The following is a 23,491-nucleotide window of genomic DNA, read 5'->3' on the forward strand; positions in this document are numbered from 1 at the left end:
TTGGTCTCTCAAAACAGCAAAGGAAGTAAATAAACTTTTACCAAATGTCCTACCATGTACTAGTGACTTTATAAATACATACTAGTATTCTCTTAAATTCTCAGAATATCCTTGAAAGGTTGCTATTATTGTGACCATTACATAGAAGATAAAACTGAAGTTCAGAAAGTTAGCATATCACCACACAAAGTAGTAACACTGAGATTATAACCAGAACAAGTCCATCTGCAGCTCATGCTCTTTCCCTTAGAGCACAGTAAGTCCCTCCTTTGGTCCCCCAAAATTGACGTGGACGAACACAAGTACATAAGCATGAGTTCCCAGGCATCTGCACTTTATAATGAAATGAAATTAACATTCAACAAGTGTATGACTTCTGTATGACAGTCACTGTGTTAAATGCTTTATCTCATTTTCTCAAAAATTCGCAAAGCTTTGGCAGATTAGTACAAATTTAGGAAAACAAGTTGCTTGATTAGGCAGAAAGAAGATGATAAAGTGAGATTTGAACTAAACTTTTACTTTAACATACTTTCCATGGCCTGTTGTCTAGTTGATATGTCAGGAATGCCCAAAAAATAAAAGTGACAATATCATAATTAGATATGAGGGTGGGGTGAGGCAAGAAAAGTGAGAACTACTGTGCTCTGGACTGATCTAAATTAAATTCATGAGAAGGCTAGGTTTCGTTTGAGTATTAAACAATGCTGAAGATTTACTTATGTATGTGAAAAGGAAAAGCAAAAGCATTAATTAAGTCTCAGAGAAGTATTCAGAAAATAGTGAATTGATTTTCATGAATGAAGCTAGAATTTTTAAAGGAAGAAATATACACAAATTCATATGGAAAATACTTATTCATTCAACAACTAATGATTGAATAGCACCCATTATTCTAGGTACTCGATATACAGCAGTAAACAAAATGGACAAAACTACCAGGACCTCAATGTGCTTACAATCTAGCACATAAGCCAGGAAGGATGGACTAATTCAATAAATGCACTGGGACATATTGACTACCAATATGGGGTAAATATCATATCAAATCCCTACCTCACATGGTACATAAAATACATTTTAGGCATATTGATAAAACTGATGTCATTTTCCTACTAACTTCAAAGCTCATTTTTTTTAACTTTTAATGTTATATGTTATAAAATTGATTAGCAATAGACCCAAATTAATGCTTCAATAGTCTTGTTTATGTACTTTAAAAATCAACCTCAGAGGCACGCTAAAACACAATGCACATAAGCTGTGGTCGTCTGGGGAGAAGGGTGGGGGGCCGACACCCAGGCCCGGCCCGGGTCCTCATTGCTGGTTCACAGGGCAAGTTGCGACGTCCCCACTCTCCCCGACCCCCACAAATGATGGCCGTTATTATTCCACCGTGGGCATTGCGAATACCGAGGATCCAGTGGGTGGCCGGGTTCTGCCTCCCAGGGAGGCCCAAGAGGCTTCAGGAGAACTGCCTTCCCCGATGCGCCCAGTAGTTACCCCAAACCGAACAGACCCTTTGGAATCACCCCTGCGGGGGATGACAGCAGTGAGCTAGACCCCGCTTCCCCTGGGCTTCTCAGCTCAGGAAGCTAGCAACCGAATCCTCACACCTGAGGACCATCTCCATCCACTGGGAGTCAAAACACATCAAAGAGGTAAAACCCTATAAGTGAGACTCTCGAATTGCACCCCCTCCAAAAAAAACCCCAAAAAACAACCTCTTAGATTAGCAAAATTAACATGTTTTAGAAAGCAACTTGTAAACACTAGAGCAGTGGTTCTCAACCTGTGGGTCGCGGCCCCTTTGGCGGCCGAACGACCCTTTCACAGGGGTTGCCTAAGACCATCCCGCATATCAGATATTTACATTACGATTCATAACAGTAGCAACATTACAGTTATGAAGTAGCAACAAAAATGATTTTATGGTTGGGTCACAGCCTGAGGAACTGTATTTAAAGGGCCAGAAGATTGAGAAGCACTGCACTAGAGTAATGTTTCTCAACCTTTTAGATGGCATAGATCCCTTTGACGATGGAATGAAAGCCACATATACACAAACCCTAATGTACTTGCACACAGTTTCAGGGATTGGTGGATATCACAGTGGTCCCTGCACTCCAGCTTGAGAACCCTTGTACTGGGCTCACGACAGAGGAGAGTGACCGCCAGAATTGCATCTTGTATATATTTTAAATGGAAACATTTGAAAATCTTCATGTATATAAAACCTAATGCCTAACATGTAGTTGGCATTTCATAACTTTATCTAAAACTGCTCTATATCAATTTAATAAAGACAAGCACGCTGACAGAGGATGAACAAATGGTTAAGGAAAGGGAATACACCGAAAAAGAAGCATGAATGCCCAATAAATCTATGAAAAGATGTTTACCTTCACTAGCACATTAGTTTTCTGTGGGTGTTTTTAATAATTACCACAAACTTAGCGGCTGAAATAACATAAAGTTCTTACCTTACAGTTCAGTAGAAAGAAGCCTGACAGGAACCTCACTGGGTCAAGATCAAGGTGGCAGCTGGGTACAATCCTTCCTGGAAGCCAGCCTTACCTTAGCTTTTAGAGGCCACCTGCTTCCTTGGCTGGTCTCCTCTCACCATCTTCAAGGCCAGTACTATCAGGACAAGGATTCCACACACAGTCACCTTTCCAGTCCTCTTCTGCCTCCTTACCCTGTTAAAAATACTTGTGATTAAATAGGATCCACCTGGATAATGCCAGCTGATAACACTGATTTCAGCTTCTACCTTTATTCCTCTTTGTTACTCAACTTAGGATGTGGCCACCTGGGGAGGAGTTCCATATTGTGCCTACCAGTTAGTAATCCCGGGAATTAGACTAAAACAAAGCTCAACGGCTCTCATAAACTGCCAAAGGGAGTAAAAATGGGTTTAACAACCTTGTCTTTTATCTTGTAATCTTAAGACACAATCATATTTCTAGATAGAAAAACTTAAACAGGTGGGTACAGGGTGTCTATTATCATACTCATTCCTTTGAATAACTAAAATTGTAAAACAAGCTAACTGCAACAAGAATGGGTAAATTGTGGTGTATTTACATAGCAATATATTACGGATCAAAGGCATAAAATAGATCTACATGTACCTAACAACATGGATACATGTCATAAATATAGTATAAATGAGTAACGCCTTCAGAAAATTATTGATATAACTTTAATACACAGGAACATATATCTGCATAGTTTACTATATGATGCATGGTGCCTAAGTATGAAAAATCACAGTCCAGCCTGCATGGCTCTGTGGTTGAACGTTGACCTATGAACCAGGAGGTCATAGGTTTGATTCCTGGTCAGGGCACATGCCCTGGTTGTGGGCTCCATCCCCCATGTAGGTCATGAAGGGGGGCAACCAATCAGTGATTCTCTCTCATCACTGATATTTCTACCTCTCTCCTTCTTCCTTCCCTCTGATATCAATAAAATATATTTTTTTAAAAGAATACAAAATTACAAGTGAAAACTAATCATTTAGGTACACAAATTAATATTTAGTTTGAAAAAATAAATCATAACTAGTTATTCATCGCATTTTTCTGGGAGTCTGAATAGGCAATTTGTCAGAAATCCTTCCTAAGTGCAACCTGCTTTTCTTCCAAAGTATTCAGAGAGCCACGTCTGCAGGGAGGGAGACTCTGGAACTTGGCTTCACTGCCTCCAAGGCAATGCACTTATATATGACGTAAAAGCATAAACACATGGGTATCTACTGAAGCTGTAACATTTTCTCTCTTCAAAATTCATAAATAGCCCGGCCAGTGTTGCTCAGTGGTTGAGCATTGACCTATGAAACAGGATGTCAACGTTTGATTCCTGGTCAGGGCACATGCCCAGGTTGCAGGCTCGATCCCCAGTGTGGGGCATGCAGGAGGCAGCTGATCAATGATTCTCTCTCATCATTGATGTTTCTATCTCTCTCTCCTTCTCTCTTCCTCTTGGACATAAATAAAAGTATACATTTTTTAAAAATTAAAAAAAATACATAATTTATTTTATTTAATAATGAATAGGTAAATAAAACAAATATTCAAATCACAGGTTGCTCTCATTACTGACCAGGCATCTTAAACTCAACAGTTTTACCCCCAATTCACTATCTTTCCAACACAGCCAGCTCTCCCTCTTGACTGTCCTATCTATACTGATGACTACTTTTTCCTGAGCATCTGGATTATTGTGTAGCTTCATAACTACTCCCACCCTTGCCCCCAAATTCTGCTCTGCACAGAACAGCCTACATGTTCTTTCAGAATATAGATCATATGGCATCACTACTGTTTGCCTAATGGTCCAAGGGTTTCACATTTCACTTGGAATGAACCCGGAAGTTTTTACAGTAACCTTGTTGCTGCTCCAAGTGGAGACTCTTCAAGCATTTGGTACTTGAAGCTTTCCCCTAGATGCCTAGACAGCTGTGTGACTCATTCCATCACTTCCTTTGGGCCTCACATAAATGTCAATTATGAGAGAAACATCTCCAGACCAAAACACTTTATTCAAAACACTTCTGCGCAACCCCCATCTCTCAGCCTCCTTCCTCTTTCTCTTATTACTTATCATCACCTAACATATATTCACTTGTTAAGTATGTGTCTCTCAAAGAATATACAGTGGAGCCTTGACTTATGAGTTTAATTCATTCCGAGACCGAGCTTGTTAAGGAGTTTGTTAACTCAAATTACTCTATCAACTCAATGCAAAAAATCGGCCGAGAGAGAGCTGGTATCTCAAAAAACTCGTTAGTCGGGACACTCGTAAGTCAAGGCTCCACTGTATTAAAAAGACAATCACACAATCAGAGATAGGCTTCAGAAGAACTTCTTAGAGTTGTGTGAAAGATAAATTAGGTAGTGAGGGCATGAGACGCAGAGAGTAGGTTGGGAAGATATTTAAGGCAGGAAGTCATAAAGGCATGAATTACCTGTAATTTTTTTTCAAATTTATTGTTTTTATGTTTCTTTTTTAAATCTTTATTGTTGAAAGTATTACATATGTCCCCTTTTTTCTTCTGTTACCTGTAATTTTGAGGAGACTCAGAAGAGGTAGAGTATGCACACTTAGTGATGATAACCTTGACTGCAGGCTCAAATGATCTTGAAAGCTTTTTAACAATCCCACGTCTGGACCACACTCTACATCAATTCAGGTAGATAGAGCATCTGACATAGGATTCATGTATTAGGACTTTTTAAAATCTCCCCAATTGATTTAATGTGCAACCAAGTTTGAGAACCACAGCTAATAATCACAGGAATTAAATCAAGTCAGTGATGCTCAAAGTACTGGTCTCTTTAGTATTAACTGGGCATTTGTTAGACATGCAAGCAAATTTCTAATTTGTTAGAATTAGAATCCATCCAGACCTACTGAATCAGAAAATCCAGGAGTAGGGCCCAGCTGTCTGTTTCTTAAAAAGCCCTCCAAGTAATTCTGATGCACACTGAAGGTTGAGAACCATCTGCCTACAGTTGCCAGACTTAGCAGATAAAATTACTGTGTAAGCCATGGGACATACTTATGTTAAAATATCATTTGTTGCTAATCTGGCATTCAAATTTAAATGTGTTTCTTGTATTTTATTGGTCAATCCTAAAGGAAATGGCATGGCATTACAGTAAAGTTGATATTTCAAAGCTTAAATGCTTAGCAAAAAATGGCATCCTGTATAATAAAAGCCTAATATGCAAATCAACTGAACATCAGAACAACCGGTAGCTATGATGCACACTGACCATCAGGGGGCAGATGCTCAACACAGGAGCTGTCCCCTGGTGGTCCCACAGGGGGAGCACCACTTAGCCAGAAGCTGGGCTCATGGCTGGCGAGTGCAGCAGCGGTGGTGGGAGCCTCTCTTGCTTCCACTGCAGCGCTAAGGATGTCCAACTGACAGGCCTAAGGTGTCAGTCAGACATCCCCCAAGGGCTCCCAGCTGCAAGAATGCACAGGCTGGTCTGAGGGATGCCCCCCAAGTGCACAAATTTCATGCACCAGGTCTCTAGTCAACTAATAAAAGGAGGAGAGTTAATAGAAAGAACTGGCTTTATTGAGAAGATTTGTCAATATAATGTAAACACCTTGGATAAAATAGGGAAGGTACTTGGATGTCAGTCACACCTGAGAACAGGTCATTAATCAGAGTAGGCATGGCCACTTCAAGCAAAAGAAGATTTGCTGTACTTAATCTCCTAAACAAAAGAGTCCCCTCTCTTGACTCATGCGCTCTCAGGACTCCTGTTGTAGAGGGCACATTCTCTTGGGTTCCCTTCATTCAACCACATGGCAGGCCATGTGGACCACTCCCCCCCCCCCCCAACACACACACACATACAATGGACTAACAGACTGCATCTAGCCTAATTCTAAACTGGCTCCAGCTCTACCATGGAATGGAAACTTTGGACACTGGCTTTGCTTCTAACTCTGCTGAATCATCATCTGTTCCAGGACTAGATTGAGGGAAATGGGACTTTGGATCCTAAGGGATCTAACTCCATGCAAACAAAAGTCACTTATCCTCCCGCATGAGTCTCAGAAAATTCATTTTCTTGAGATATCCTAAGGACCCAACCTCCAGCACCCAGTGGGTAAAGGAATACCCCACCCCCACTAGCAATGGAGAAAGACTATCCACCCACATCTCCAATAACAATATGCCTACTGTTTAGTATGGAATGAGGTAAATAAAATAGCTTAACAAACACTGATACAGGGTATTAAAATGGAGACTTTGTCTGAAAGGACATGTTAAAAGTATAAAACTGCCACACTGGAGAAACAATGGTGTATATAAAGAGTACTTAGTGCTTTATTTCCAGAATATCCTTGTTTTAATGGACAATAAAGGTATTTCTTCCTACAGTAAGCAATATATTTGTGGAATGCTTTTTACTTGAAAATGCAGATGTTGACCTTCCAGCAACTCAGCCCCAGCTGGCCTTGTGGTGGGTTGTCCTATCATTACAAAAGGAACTGGCGGTAAACATAGATCTTCATCTCAGTGGAAGAATTTATTGCTCCAATAAAAGGAAAAGGCCCAAGGTTCACCAACTCCACTTGACTAAAGAAAGAGGAAGTAAAGCTTAGGGATCGTTCTGCTATTATATGAGTAGGTCATTGGAACAAATTTGGGCGGAGGTGGTGAACAGCTGAAGATATTAATGAAAGTTCTGCCTAAAGGGAAAAATAGGGGATGGATAATAGGGTTGTTGAAATAAAAATGAACCTCATTTGGGAAGGTGAAAGCAGGAAGTAATTTGAGTCTATTACTCTACAGGATCTTAGCTATAGTTTCTACTGCTCCAGTAAATCACTTATTGAAACTGCCTCTTTGGCAGTACGTTAGTTTCCTATTGCTGCTGAAAAATATTACCACAAATTCAGTGGCTCAACACAACACATATTTATTGCCTTACAGTCCTGGATGTCAGGATTCCAAAATGGGTTTCCCTGGGCTAACCCAATGTGTTGGCCAGGGTGTGTTCCCTCTACAGACTCTAGAGCAGTGGTTCTCAACCTTCCTAATGCCACGACCCTTTAATACAGTTCTTCATGTTGTGGTGACCCCCAACCATAAAAGTATTTTCGTTGCTACTTCATAACTGTAATTTTGCTACTGTTATGAATCATAATGTAAGTATCTGATATGCAGGATGTATTTTCATTGTTACAAATTGGACATAATTAAAGCATAGCGATTAATCACAAAAACAATATGTAATTATATATGTGTTTTCTGATGGTCTTAGGTGACCCCTGTGAAAGGGTCATTTGACCCCCAAAGGGGTCTCAACCCATAGGTTGAGAACTGCTGCTCTAGAGAGGAATCCACATCCTTGCCTTTTCTAGTTTCTAGAGACTGCCTACATCCCTTTGTTCCTGTCCCTTACTCCACCTTCAAAGTTGACAATGGTCACTATTATCTTTCTCACATCAAATATTGATACACTGATGATCCTTTCTCCTTCTTTCACATATAACGATCATTTGCATTACATTGGGCTAACCTAGGTTATATAAAATAATCTCCTGACCCCAAGAACCTTAATTAAACACACCTGTGAAGTCTCTTTTGTCTTGGAAAGTAACATATTCACAGATTCCTTGGTTTAGGGCATGGATATGTTTGGGGGCCATTATTTTGCATACAAGAGAGGTAATATATCTTTTTGGATTTTTACTCAAATGTGTATATAACACAGTAGAGAAGTTGATAAGGAATTGAGCATTATGAGACTTTGCAGGTATGAGAGATCATTTTAAAGAATATCTGTGCTCTTTCTGGTTTGTGTCTCTTTGGCAGAAATAAAGATGGTCATTAGTATTTAGGCAATACCAGTTTTACTGACTCAAAGGGCAAGAAAGAAGCCACTTCAGTTATTTTGTAGATTTCAAGGCTGTTGAAACAACACCAAGACTAAAACCTTATTATAACCCTAAACAATATTTCACAGAAAGATGCACAGAAGACATGCGTAGTGGAAAGGGTAACATTTCACCTGGTCTCATTTTTTACTATCATCATTCTTCACGCACAAAGGGGGTGGAGGCGAGATCAAAGAGGCAAACTATGAGAGGCAAGATGAAAACATGCACATTGTTGAAAGGGGATGGCATGTTGGTGAAATCATTGAGGCATCATCGTCCTGGAGAGAGGGTCTGGGCACAATAATTAAACTTGGCTTGGTGCATAGTCTGGAGCAGCATGTGTCCAATAGGAAACAGGATAATAGGACCACAGATGGACGCTGAGTCGGGAGGGAGAAAGAAAACAGGTGGCAGTGAGATCGTGGTGGGAAATGTGTGAATGGGTCACTGAAAGTAGAATACCAACTGCAGTTTCAGGCCCTCAGCATTTGTTAAATTTACAGGTAAAATAACCAGTGAGGATGCCCCTTTGATCAGTGAATGTGTCCAGACTCCTCTGATGTGCAGGGTGTATTATCCGAGCAATCAGGTGAGAATCAGGAGGTGTGTTAATAAAAGGAGCACAGCAAGGAGAGGAGGTGGAAATATGAAGGAGAAAGAAACTTAGAAGGGAGGGACATATCCATTTTGCTAATCTGGGTGTAAAAGAACAGAATTGGCACAAAGGAAATGCAATTACAACATGAAAATCATGTCGTTAATAATATCATAAAAGGAAATTAGAGCAGGTGAATGAACACTTCCAAAGGCAACCTGATACTGTCGGCTCAGATCTTCACACAGAAGGCTCTGCGTTTGAAGTAGAAGTTACAACACTCATTGCAGGTTATTCTGCAGGATCAGAGTGGGCTGAGAAAGTAGACAAAGGATAGGAGAGAAAAGGGACATAATAGAAACATTATCTGACATAAAACAACAACAACAAAAAATGTTGGCTCCCCAAGGCCCAGGAGCTGCTGGAATAACAGAAAAAAATGATTTGTTCTCTACAAAATTGAAGGGACTTGAACACACTTTTTGTCTGAGTAACTATGTTAGTGTAATAATATAAATGTGTTCAGTCTCCAATTCCATAATAGGCAACTGGGAAGAAAATGCATTTATCCCAACTAGAATCCATAACAGTGTGGAGCAATAAGGAAACTCTGGAAGATGAAGCCACGGCCCTGAATCTTGGCCCCTCAATGTAACTAACAACTTAGGTGTTTGCATCACATACTTTTGGGGTTTATCATTTTTTGTGTGTTTGGTTGGGTTGCTAAATATTTAGCTATGCAATAAATATTTCTATGCATTCTCATTAAAATAAATATACAAGTAATACAAGAGTCTTTAAAACATTTTTCCTATGTGCTTCTAAACCCTTCAATCTATTATCCTCTCCCAAAGTAAACATTGATTAGAATATGGTGTTTCCTTTCAGATAATTGCCTGCATATTTATAAATATTATACACACACACACACACACACACACAAATATTTTTTCTCTTTGCAGAGCAAACTGTAAGAAGGATAATTGTTATGTTAAAGAATAATTGCATTTCTTTTCCAGAAAAAAAAAAAAAGCCAAAACCGGTTTGGCTCAGTGGATAGAGCGTTGGCCTGCGGACTGAAGGGTCCCAGGTTCGATTCCGGTCAAGGGCATGTACCTGGGTTGCGGGCACATCCCCAGTGGGAGATGTGCAGGAGGCAGCTGATCGATGTTTCTCTCTCATCGATGTTTCTAACTCTCTATTTCTCTCCCTTCCTCTCTGTGAAAAATCAATAATATATATATATATATATATATATATATATATATATATATATATATATATAAGAAAGTTTCTTCAATGACTGTTCAGAATATCGGTAGCAGTTTACGTTTATGCCAAAAAAAAGAGTGAGAGTACTTGTCTAGCCAAGTCCTTATTATCATCAATAGTTTAAGTTTTCCAAATATGATGGGTGAAAAATGGCAAATTTTTGAAGTTTAAATGTAAATTGCAGCTACATAGTTATTAATGAGGCTTAGCATCTTTTCAAATGTTCATTCACAATTTACATTTTGTTTTCTGGAAATCTTTGGTTTTATTTGTTACTTATTTTTCTACTAAATTTTTTGTATATTTTTCATCATTTGGTAGTGCCTTAGTCTATTCAGACTGACATAACAGCATGCTATGGAATCATTAGCTTATAAACAATAAACATTCATTTTGCACAGTCCTGGAGGCCAGAAGTTCAAGAGCAGAGTGCCAGCCTGCTCCAGAAGGGCCTCGTCCAGCTGCAGCCTTCTCATTGTACCCATCAAGAATGGAGAGAAAAACACCAAAGGGATGAAAGTCAGCAGAAATATTCTTAAACCAAGGCATGTGTAAGTCTATGAAACTTAAAAAGAAAAAAAAGTGGAAATTATAATACTAATATCAGAGTAGATTGAAAACAAAAGGAATTAAAGGGAAAAAATAAAAAACTTTCCATTGTAAAAATGTTTAATGCAGAGGGGAAAAGTCTGTGTAAATTTTTCCACAACATAAGAGAAAACAGAAGCAAAACAAACTGTTAAAAATACAAAGGGAGCCCTAACCGGTTTGGCTCAGTGGATAGAGTGTCGGCCTGTGGACTGAAGGGTCCCAGGTTCGATTCCGGTCAAGTGCATGTACCTTGGTTGCAGGCACATCCCCAGTGGGGAGGTGTGCAGGAGGCAGCTGATCAATGTTTCTCTCTCATTGATGTTTCTAACTCTCTATCCATCTCCCTTCCTCCCTGTAAAAAAATCAATAAAATATATTAAAAATAATACAAAGGAAAATCGACAAAACTATAATGAAGTATAGGCCTTGCCCAGTAATCTAAGTCCTTATATATCAAATTTTATAAAACAAGTACATGGATGATATGAATACTATAGCTTCAAACCAAGTTTAGCCAAATGTGAAAAACTAAAGATAGAAAATTTAACAGCAGTCAGAGAAAAAGACACATTATGCAGGAAATGGGAGGGGCCAGGTATGAAGTTGAAAGTGTACAGTGGTACAATGTTAGCAGGGGTGTCTCAGCCAGGCAGAGCTGACATTTTGGGAGGGATAATTCTTTGTTGCAGAGGTCTCTCCAATGCCTTGTTGGATTCTTAGCATCATCCCTGGCCCCTACCAACTAGGAGCCAATAGCAGCCCCTTCACCTCCCCATTTTTAAAAACAAAACGTGTCTCCAGACATTGACTAGAGTACACTGGGAGGCAAAGTCATCCCTGACTGTGAATCACTGCCCTAGAAAAATCATTAATAAAATAACAGGAGGTATAGAACTCCAATACAAATAATACAAACTATTAAAAATATCCAACAAATCCAACAAAGACTGGGGGTGGTGGTGGGGGGGGGGGAACAGGTAGTCAAAAACTAAAAGGAACAATTGATAACAAATAGCAAGATGCTGTTTTTAAATTAAAACATCAATAATTACATTAAATATAAATAACTTGCCAAATAAGTCAGAAATTGTCAGAATCTATTGCTTAAAACCAAGACCCAGCTGTGTGATCCCTACAGGGAATACACTTTACATATAAAAACCCAAATAATCCTATATAATAAAGAGGTAATATGCAAATAGACCATCACTCCAACACATAAGATGGCCGCCCCCATGTGGACATAAAATGGCAGGCAGGGGAAGGCAGTTATAGGTGATTAGACCTGCAGGGGAGGGCAGTTGGGGTGACTAGGCCTGCAGGGGAGGGCAGTTGGGGGCTACCACTCCTGTGGGGGAGGACAGATAAGGGGTGATCAGGCCAGCAAGGGAGGGCAGTTAGGCATCAATCAGGCTGGCAGGGTAGTGGTTAGGGGGTAATCAGGCTGGCAGGCAGAAGTGGTTAGGGGCAATCAGGCAGGCAGGCAGGTGAGTGGTTGGGAGCCAGCAGTTCTGGATTGTGAGAGGGATATCCAACTGCCCGTTTAGGCCCAATCCTGGTGGGCGTAAATGGGCAATTGGACATCCCTCAAGGGGTCCCAGATTGGAGAGGGTGCAGGCTGGGCTGAGGGACACACACCCCCCTGCCGCATGCACGAATTTCATGCACCAGGCCTCTGGTTTGAAAATAAAAGAATATGAAATAAAGATAACCCATGCAAACAGTAAGCATATAAAAGCATAAGTGGTTCTTTAATATCAAACAAAATGGGCTTCAACATGGAGAATAACATGACATAGAGGAACATTTAAAGTAAAAGGGATGATAAATTATAATAACCCTAAATATGTATGCACCTAATAAGGTGAAAATCTATGATGCAGAGACCATGCACCTGATAGTACAAAATTCATGAACTGTAAACTCTATAATAACCATTTCTACCTTAATCACTACCAAATCCTGGCACACTGCCTTGCATAGAGTAAATAGCCATCAACATGTCTTATTAATTTTCAAGGTATCATAATTGATTTAACACCCTTGTTCAGATTTAAGATGTTTCCAATTTAAAATAGGTTTACTCTGAATGACTTGAGTTCCTGGGATATCTTTGCTCAAACCTTTGTTGTTGATAAACAGGCCTACCCCACTATCTTCATGATGTAAATATGGTATTTTGGTCATGGAGCCTGTACTGCTTATGTTAGTGCATATCCTTTGAAGGAAAGAACACAAGAGGTTTAGCTCAATCGTTTTGGATTGATCAACTGTGCTTAAATTTTTCTTTTTGTTCTCTTGACTTTCCAATGTATAAGGCAAAAATATCCCTAGAATGTTGCTTGTATGTAACCTAAAATATATAATTTTATTTTTCTTTAATATATTTTATAGGAAGGCATTCAGAAAGCCAGAGGCAGCCTTTCGTTCCCCACATATATGACTGAAAATACAAATAAATGAACAAAAATAAGGACAGGGTGAGACGTAAGATTCTTTTCTATTATTGTGACATCCCCATAATGGTAAGAATACATTATGGCACTCAGTAAAGTATTAGAGAAAGAACAGTGGTCTTGGCATCAGAAAAGCCAGGTTCCAGCCCAGCCAGTGTTGCTCAGTAGTTGAGCATCGACCTAAGAACTTGGAGGTCATGGGTTCGATTCCTGGTCAGGGCACATGCCCAGGTTGCAGGCTGCCCAGTTAGTGCAGAACACAATCAATGATTCTCTCTCATCATTGATGTTTCTATCTCTCTCTCCCCCTTCCTTCTTCTCTGAAATCAATAAAATATATATATATATATATATATATATATATATATATATATATATATATTTTAAAGGAAAGGAAACCCAGGTTCCAGCCCACCTCTGCCATTATTAGTTTGGGAACACTTGGGTATTGAGCTGATATACACTATCAGTTTACTGCTACCAACCTCAAGGACACAGAAAACTGCACAATTCTCCCTTTTATGCAAAAGGGAACATTTTAAAAAGTGAAGTCGTATAGTAAATTCAGTTAAGGTTCCTGTAATTTTATCAATAAAAGTTACAAAATCAAGAATTCCTACCCACATCTTCCTGAATCTAAATGTAATTTCCTTGTTATTATGCATTCACAGGAGGGAGGACATAGGTCAGATACATTTCATGCTTTCTACTTTAACTTTTTAAATACCCAAAGAAGGCTTCTGCTTATTTTTTTTAAATGCAATTTTACCTTCATTTATTTCATACAAAGAGTTTTAAATGTATTTTAAGGAAGAAAACTAGGGAAAATGTAATGGCAGCATGACTATTAACACTTATGAGGACTGAATTTTTTATCTCACATGCCAAATATGATAAGAACCTTGAGGAATATTTTGACATTACTAGAGATTTTATGAAACCTTAAGAATTATTCTCAGTAGCATGGTTGGGAGAATTGTGTGTAATAAGTGAGATATTACTCATTTTATAAAGCCTTGCTTATGTAGTGAGAGTTGTGTTGAGTCAGTGAGTTTAGGTGAATATTTTATCTTAGAAGGCTAGTCAATAGCCAGATTTCTAAAAGCCAGTGTGAAATCCCAAAGATTGAATACCAACAAAGCAGCTACAATTTCATTTGCAAACCTTTTCTGTGCATAGTCTAAAAGCTTTGAACAATAACAATACATTTCCAAACATGACAAGTACAATAAAATCCACTTTTAAAAAACTGAAGTAAGCAAAACAGGCTTCAGATGTGACTCAAAGGGTGACTCGCATAGCTAGTGAAAGGTGGAAAAACTTATTTGTTATAAAAATCCAAGACAGGCTATACTGCAAACAGCTTGTATTGGAGACTGCCCAATTTAGCCAACTTAACCTTGCCGTATCTCTTCATGGCCAAGTCTGGAATTTTCCATTCTCCCATCTCCTCCTCAATTCACCCTTCCTTTGGCAAGCAAATGCAGAGTGGAGTGGACGAGATGTCTCTATGAGACATTGATATGCCGAAGGAGACTCTAAGGCAAGAAGCTATCTGGAGAGGGACATCATAAAAATAATGCTGCTTTTCACTGAAAACCAGACAGAGAAATAAAATGGGGTAAGAACTTCCACTTTTTCACTAAGGTGATGTCAGCAAACTAGAGAATAGCTAAAATATTTACAACCTTAAGTGAATGGAGACAGATTTTTCTCCTTTTGCCATTGGCCCCAGAGAAGGAGAATATTCTAGAAGCATACTAATACATGATTTTAATTTCTAAAGACTACCCAACGTAATAATGCCAGAGGAGCAGAGTGGAAGGAGATAGCCAAAATGCATTCCTTTTATTGCCCAGACTGCATCAGAAAGGGATGTGGTGTGGCCCTTGACAATGAAAGATTTCTTTGCTACTGTTTACCCCATCAGTGTTGACAGAAAGCAATTTTTCAAAAACAAAGCCAAGCCCTGGCCGCTGTGGCTCAGTTGGTTGAGTGTCATCCCATGCACCGAGAGGTGGAGGTTCAATTCCCTGAAGGTGCGTGCATACCTGGGCTGTGGGCTTGATCCCCATTAGGGGGTATGTAGAAGGCAGCCAATCAATGTCTCTCTCATTAATGTTTCTCTCTCTCCCATTCCCTTCCTCTGTCTCTCAAAAAATCAATAAAAACCCATAATTTTTTTAAGGCTCTAAGAAAATTACTTGGTCCCGTAAACCTCATTTCAATAGCAAATGTATATTGCTTCTTAAAGTGAGCTTGAGATGTTCAATCCATTAAACCAATATATTTACGAGCAGTTACTTTAAATAGTTACTAATAAATAGCTATTTTCTAGCAGTATAGCATGTAAATGATATTTACCTATATACCTTTCTATTATATTTCTATCCTTAAAAGAAAGGTATTCATGTTCTTTTTAATAAGAGGAGCACTATGGCCAGAATTCTGCCTCCCTTCTCTAGAAACCTGATTCTGTGTCCATGAGTGAGAGACTGGACAATCTGTCAGCAGAGTGGCAGGTCCAGAAAATGAAAGTTGATCCCTGTGCGATTCTCAGACAGAGCCGTCCTCGCCCTGACCCTCTGTACATTAAAACTGAGTCTTTCTGAGTCTTTCTGTTGAAGCTGCCAAGCACTACAGATATCAAGCTTTGCCATTTTTGTTGCCTCTGGTGACATATTCAGAAAACACAGCACAGGAATCACTGTTTTGTATTTACTAATGGCATGCTGTAAATATCACTAGGGATGTCATCTATTAAATTCATCTTTCAGAGGTGTCAGATGCAAAGCATGACCCCACACTGTGCCTCATAAAATATCCCCGTGTCTCTCCTATTTGCTAGAGCTTCTCTAATGACCTACCTGGTGACCTTCCACCAAGTAGCCGTATACCCCGAAAATGCTGACAATGAACTTCCTAAACATTACCAACTCCCTTTGCCCTTGGATGAGGGTTCTCTAAAGCCCATGGATGCATGTACTAGTAGGTCTCACGGAAGCTTTGATGACATCTCTCAAACAAACTATATTTTGACATTTTTCTTTCTCCTGCAGTTTTCATACTCATCTTTAATTTTCTATATGAGAACTCGCTTATTTTCCAGCAATCTCTTTGTATCTTCTTTTTTCCTCCTGTGGACATACTCCTCAAAAATCTCTAAATCCTCACATTGTTTCCTTTCATCCGATTATTTTCAGACGTAGCTGATAGCACAACTGATACATCTTGCCATGCATTTGAAACTGTGTTTATAATATTACAAATAAAACAAGAATGGCTTAGGCAGAAGTCTCTGTTGGATGAGATTTGTACCAGTAATCTCTCTGCTATTTGCATGTGGACAGCCTCAGGGGTCTCTATATTCAGGCTCATTCTTGTAGAAAAACTATGAATTGCTTAGAGCTGCACCTCTGGATTATCTGATTTAAGGTTTTCACTGCCTTTGAAATGTTTTACAACTCTATAAATTGTAGATAATGGATAGCAATACAAAATAATAACTCTTGTCTAAAGAAATGCTAATCAATTCTGCCTAGGGGGAGAGGGAGATTCAATTAATTTCCCCCTTTATGCCCCTGTGGAAAAAAGTCAGTTTCTCCTATTTGTAAATTTATTTCAACATTGCTTAACTTCATATAATTTTGTGCATAATCTGATTCCCTCATTAATAATGATTTAAATAAAATATTTAAATAAAATATTTCATCTGTGCTTATTTTATATCTGAATGAGACTCAACATTTTACCTTAAAAAAAAAATTCTTTACCTCTAGGATTCACAGTTCAACCAACACTGTGCAACTTGAAGCCCTGCAGAACAAAGAGATGAGGGGGGCCACATATTTAACATTTATTGATTAGACAAATGGCCAGAGGACATTCTCTTAAGATTGAATTTAGAAAGAAATGCTACATAAAGGGATTTCACTGAGAATATAAGTGTTCAAGGAACAGCATTCCATTTGGTTCTAACTCCTTCTGAGCCTTGACTGAAAGTGATGAAAATAGGTTCTGTCACTGGTGGAGGTGGTGGGTCTTGGTCCCCACCTGTTGCTCAGGGGAGTGGAATTCTAGAGATACCCCAAGAAAAATAAGTTTCTAAGATTCACGTAGAAGAAAGAGTGATTTTCATTTGTGTGGAATTAAATCCCTGAGTTTCCAAAGTCCCATTTCCCCCAGCAACCTCCCACCCCCATTTTGCTTTTAGTGGGGCTAAAATCAGAGCCAGTGTCCAGAGCTTCTGTTCCATGTTGGAGTAATCCAATCCAGCATCAGGCTAGTTTAGTTTGTGTCCCCAGTTTCAATCAATCAGTCCATTGCATGGTCCACAGGGCCGCATGGCAATGGAGGAAACACAGGCGAATGCAAGAAAGTAGGAATAAGAGAGCCCCATGAGCCTAGAGCCAAAAGAGAGAATTCATTTGTCTAGAGCCGTGGTAGGCAAACTGTGGCTCGAGGGCCACATGCGGCTCTTTGGCCCCTTGAGTGTGGCTCTTCCTAAGCCTTAGGAGTACCCTAATTAAGTTAATAAAAATGTACCTACCTATATAGTTTAAGTTTAAAAAATTTGGCTCTTAAAAGAAATTTTAATTGTTGTACTATTGATATTTGGCTCTGTTGACTAATGAGTTTGCCAACCTCTGGTCGAGAGGATTAGGTATCCCCAAATTTTCATGGGCTCACAGTGGTCCCTCCTATTCTGAGCTACAATCTCTACTCCAGGTATGACTGATAGACACTTTCCCTAGTCACCCCAACTTCACTGTGCATGCATCTATCTCCCCTTTGTTGGACCCTTTTCCCCAGTGACTTGCAGGGATGGGCTGGTGGTTCCCTGGGGAGTGTGAAATTACAGCTTCCTGGTGAAGCTGCCCAAATGACATGCCTATAATGTCTGGCCTTCCTTTTGCTCCTTTCCTATTATTACTAACTAGCTACTTACAACAGTATCAGTTCCCTCCTGGGATCCCAGGCACTGTAGCATATGGAAGGCAGCATGGCAGATGTCAGGGTCTTCTGCTTCTGACAGTGTGAGTCCAGATTCTGGCTACACAATTTAATAAATGTGTGAGTCTTTTCAAGTCATGTAACTCCTGTGAGCTTTATGTGGCTCATAAATAAAACAATGATAGCAATAATATTTCTGAGGTTCAAATGAGAAAACAACTATAAAGCACCAAAAAATAGGGCCTGTCATGTGGTAGTCACTCAATAAACACTATTATTATTTCTTACTTGATATACTGCCAGAGAGTCACTTTAATTTGAACCTAAATGCCAACATTGCCAACTACAGTCAAGAATTACCTGATGTAAAGAATGTTGCATAAAATACCAGTATCATGATTTCATTTATATGTGTAAACTAAAAAAAAAAGTGACCCTGGCTGGCCTGGCTCAATGGTTGAGCATTGACCAATGAACCAGATCACAGTTTGATTCCCAGTCAGGGTACAGGCCAGGGTTGTGAGGCCAATCCCCAATGTGGAGTGTGCAGGAGGCAACCAATCAATGGTTCTCTCTCATCATTGATGATTCTATCTCTCTCTCTCTCCCTTCCTCTCTGAAATCAATAAAACATATTTTAAAAATAAATTTTAAAAATGAACAAACAAAGTGGAAGCAGACACACAGATGCAGAGAACAGACTGATGGTTGCCAAAGGGGAAGGGGGTTGAGGGAATGGATGAAAAAGTTGAGGAGATTCAGAAGTACAAATTGGTAATCACAAAATAGTCATGAGGATGTAAAGTACAGCATAGGCAATATGATCAATAATGTTCTAATAACTATATATGATGTCAGCTAGGTACTAGACTTATTAGGGGGATTACTTCATAAATTATATAAATGTTGAGCCACTCAGCTACACACCTGAAACTAATATAATATTGAATGTGAACTGTAATTGAAAAACCTTACAGTTGATGTACCTGCAAGAAAGGTACAAAAGGAAGATCAGTTTTGCAAACATAAAATCAAGAAATGAGGCATCTAAGACAAAAAGATATAAAATACATTAAAATGCTCTGTTTTATAAACTCAGTGTCAGGTGAAGATATAAATTGACCATTGTGGTAGATTACTGTAGCAATTGTTGTTATAATTAAAGAAATTTCACCTAAACAGTAGATAGTAGACTTTACTTTTGTTAATTCAGGAAATCAATTTAAATATAATTTCCTCTTCCTAAATCTTTTATTCAAAAAAAAAACAATGTATCTCCTCCATTGCACTAAAGTAGAAAGAAAATATACATGCATATGTATGTATGTATGTATGTATGTATGTAATAAAATGTGTATATTTATGTTTATGTATAAAATGTATGTACGTGCATATATGTGAAAATATGAAGATGTAATATTTATATATAATACCACCACTGGAAATAGATATCTGCCCATTTGGATCGTTAAAGAATGTAAGGCATAGCTTAGTTTCACAAATAGGACTCAGGGTCTAAATAACTGCATGATTTGGGGTCAAGTAATAAATTCACACTCTTTGAGTTGACCCATTGGTAATAAGGATTCAAAGATGTCCGCTTGCTTTTATACAATCATATAGTATAGATAAATGAGACAAAACATGCAAAAAGAATTGTGGTCAGTTTGGAAGACAGTGTGCTGTCCAGATACAAGCTGGCACTAACAACTCTGAAGAACACAAATTCAAGCACTTTGAATGCAGGAACTGGATTGTGAAAGCGAAGACGACTATTTTCCCACCTGCTTTTCCTTCCTGTTCACTTTCCAGGTGCTGTGTATAATGATTCTCACAACCAGGCAATTACACCCCATGAATCATGTGGTGAGTCAGCTAACCATCTGCTTTCCAGGAGCAGTAGTGTGCTGTGATCACAGTTTCCTTGATTCAAAACATGAGGAGGACAAAGAGATCTCAGGTGCAATATTCGAGGTGTTCTGCATTCTAGAATAATGACCTGTAAAGGGCGAAAAAGATTCTGACCTGCCTTGCATGACTTGCTTCTAAGGTTCTATGGGCATTGGAGAATAAGGTTGGGGAAGCAAGGAAAGAAAGTGCAAACAACAAATTATTCTTAATATTTAAATATAAATATATATGTGACTATTTTTTCTTGATTTTTCTCCTCCCCAATACTGCAAAACTATGAACAGGCGGTAAATGATGCCTCCAGAAATTCAGACAAAAGCAGCAATCTTAATTAGCCAAATTAAAACACTGAGACACATCCGATTATCCCTTTTTAGTCGAAACCAGCTTCTAAAATGACAACTGATGTGAAAATAATTAAAACAAGGCAGACTGGAAAAAGAGGAGAAATAATGTATTTAGATTTTGAAGAGAAGTAATTAGTTTTGGCAGGTTATTTATTTATGTAAATTGAAAAATAAGCTCTGCTAGGCAGAGGCGATTCATTTGAGTGTCTGCATTTCTGGAGCAACAGGGGAGAAGAAAACGTTATAATGAAAAGCAACACGATGAATTTCAAGCAAGGAAAACTCTTTCAATTGTTTCTTTTTTTAAGGAAGACAGATTTCCAAAGAAAAGAGGATTCATAAACTCCGTCTCAAAAGTTCAGTATTACTGTGCAGAAAAAGCACACAACACAATCTTAACTAATTTCCAAGGATTGTTTTTCCCTCAACGCAGACACAGATTTTGTTTTAATTTAAACAGCTGCCTTGGTTTTTGTCATTCTGTGTTACATTCACAAGTTATTCTTCCCTCAAACTTGTCGTTTTATATAGTTCTACTTCTTCATGTCAACAGCCTCTTTCTCGGTGGAAATCTCAACCAGTCCCGACTTCATCCTGACTTGTTATGTCCATGCGTGCACTTATCCACCTGGATTCACTTCAACCATCACAGATAAATTGATGACTCCAAATTCTATGAATCTAGCAGTGGCATCCATACTTAAATACACAGCGCTTCTTGCATGCTTTTCATTCATTCAGCACTCCTACAGAAACTATGCGGTGCTCTCATAGAAGAATGAGCAGGACATAGTGGAGATACAAATGGTCAATTCTGCCTGATTTAGAATGCAGGTGGGGAGGAGGGATGGTTAAAAAAAAAAAAGATTTCTTCATAAACAGCCTATCCCTCCATCCCTCCCTGCTCTAATAACTGCAACCACCTTAATAAAAGAGAAAATTGGTTTGGATACATGAAAACAGAGTACACTTGCTAGCCTCAATTAACTATGCTCCTGAGATTCAGGGACACACACACACACACACACACACACACACACACGTAATTAAGTACTAACTAGTAACTGAAACCAAGCCACTCCTTTCCTAACCAAGACTCTAGTTAATTAAAGGATTTCCAATGTTCATATTTAAAAACACACAGAAGTCTTCCTATAGATATATAATGCTATGGAGAATTCTTGGCCATCTATTATTGGCCTACCTCATTTTATCTTGCCTCATTTTATGATGCTTGGCAGACAATGGATTTTTTACAAATTGCAGGTAAGACCCTTCGCCAGCCAGATGATGATGACTCTCCAAAGGCTCAGATGATGGTTAGCAATTTTTAGCAATAAAGTATTTAATTAAGTTATGTACATTATCTTTTTGCACATAATCTATTGCATATTTAATAGACCAGAATGTAGTATAAACATACCTTTTATATGCACTAGGAAACCAAAAAAATTGTGTGACTTATTTTATTGCAAAATTCACATTATTTGGTGGTCTGGAACCAAACCTACACTATCTCTAAGATATAACTGCTTATGTGTGCAAATTGGCATATCCATGTACAGTTTCAGCATAATTTAAAAATCTATTGATTTAAAAATTTCATTAAGTGGTACCTTCAGAAGTCACATTTTTCTATGGTTTTCTTCTGGGCAAAGAGGCAGACTTGAAGAAAATGAATTAAAAATAGGTCAGAGACGGATGCATGGAACAGACTGACAGACCTCAGAGGGAAGGGGAGGTGAGGGCAGAAGAAATAATCAAAGAATGTATATGCATATATACATAATCCATGGACACAGACAACAGTGTGGTGAACGCTTTAGGTGGATGATCTTGGGCAAACTGCTTAACCTCCTTGTACCTCAATAGTCTTATCTGTAAAATGGAGACATTATCACTACCTACCTCATATATTGCCATAAAGACTAAATAAAATAAATCTTGTAAAAGAATCTACCATAGTCCCCAGAACACTGTTAGCCCCGTGGATACATACTTACTGTTGTTACAGTTAGAATGCTAACATAGGTTGGAAGCAGCATGCTTTCCAAATGTAAGTTACTATTTAGATAATTAGCCACGATGTTGTGGTGTCCTTTACAGAGTCTCTAGGATACTGGATGTACAGTCATGTGACAAGAGAGCGATCTTTTTTTCTTTTTCCTGAGCCCCGAATCTTCCTGACAGTGTCTGCCCAGGCAGCTGCTGAGACCTTACCTGGGCAGCCATGCAATACCCAGTATAAAGGGTGAAATCCTTCTAATGCCAACGATGTTTTATGGACAGTGGTAATGCTTATTTACAACCTCAGTGAACCATTTACAATCCTTCTGAGGCCTCTTCATTTGTGTATTTGTGTCAGTGGAAAGGCTCATATGGCAGGGAAGGGCAAAAGAAACAGTTCAAGTTTTCACAAGGCTAATGTAATAAGAGCTCATGAATATACCATTTTCATAAATTCCTACTGCATTACATGCAATTATACTCATATGCAAAAGAGATGTACCCTGATTTCCAACTCAAGGAATCTTAGAGTCTGTCTATACAAATGATCATACTCTTGTACTTTTAAAATCGACAGATATTTAAATGAATAGATTTATGAACAACTCCAGGTATTTCATTTCTTTCAGATACGCTGGGGCAAGAGAACCAAGTGTAGGCATATTAGAATTTACCTCAGCAGAAAAGAAACCACTTGGTTAATTAGGCTTAGGCAACTTGTCGCCCTATTCTTTCTATATCTATTTGGAAAATCTTTTTTCCCCTATTTTTTTGTTAAAATTATAACCCCTTTAAGAGTGCAGAATACTACTAATAAACTAGTGTCTCTCTTTGACCTTGAGCTAAGCAAAACCTGATCTCTTAAAATATCCATGTTAATAACAATGATAATGATGACAATAAGATTAACAAGTAAAATTTATGGACTGTTGATTATTTGCCAG

This window comes from Myotis nattereri (genome assembly GCF_964212035.1).
Source record: "Myotis nattereri genome assembly, chromosome: 1".
In the NCBI taxonomy this organism is placed as follows: domain Eukaryota; kingdom Metazoa; phylum Chordata; class Mammalia; order Chiroptera; family Vespertilionidae; genus Myotis; species Myotis nattereri.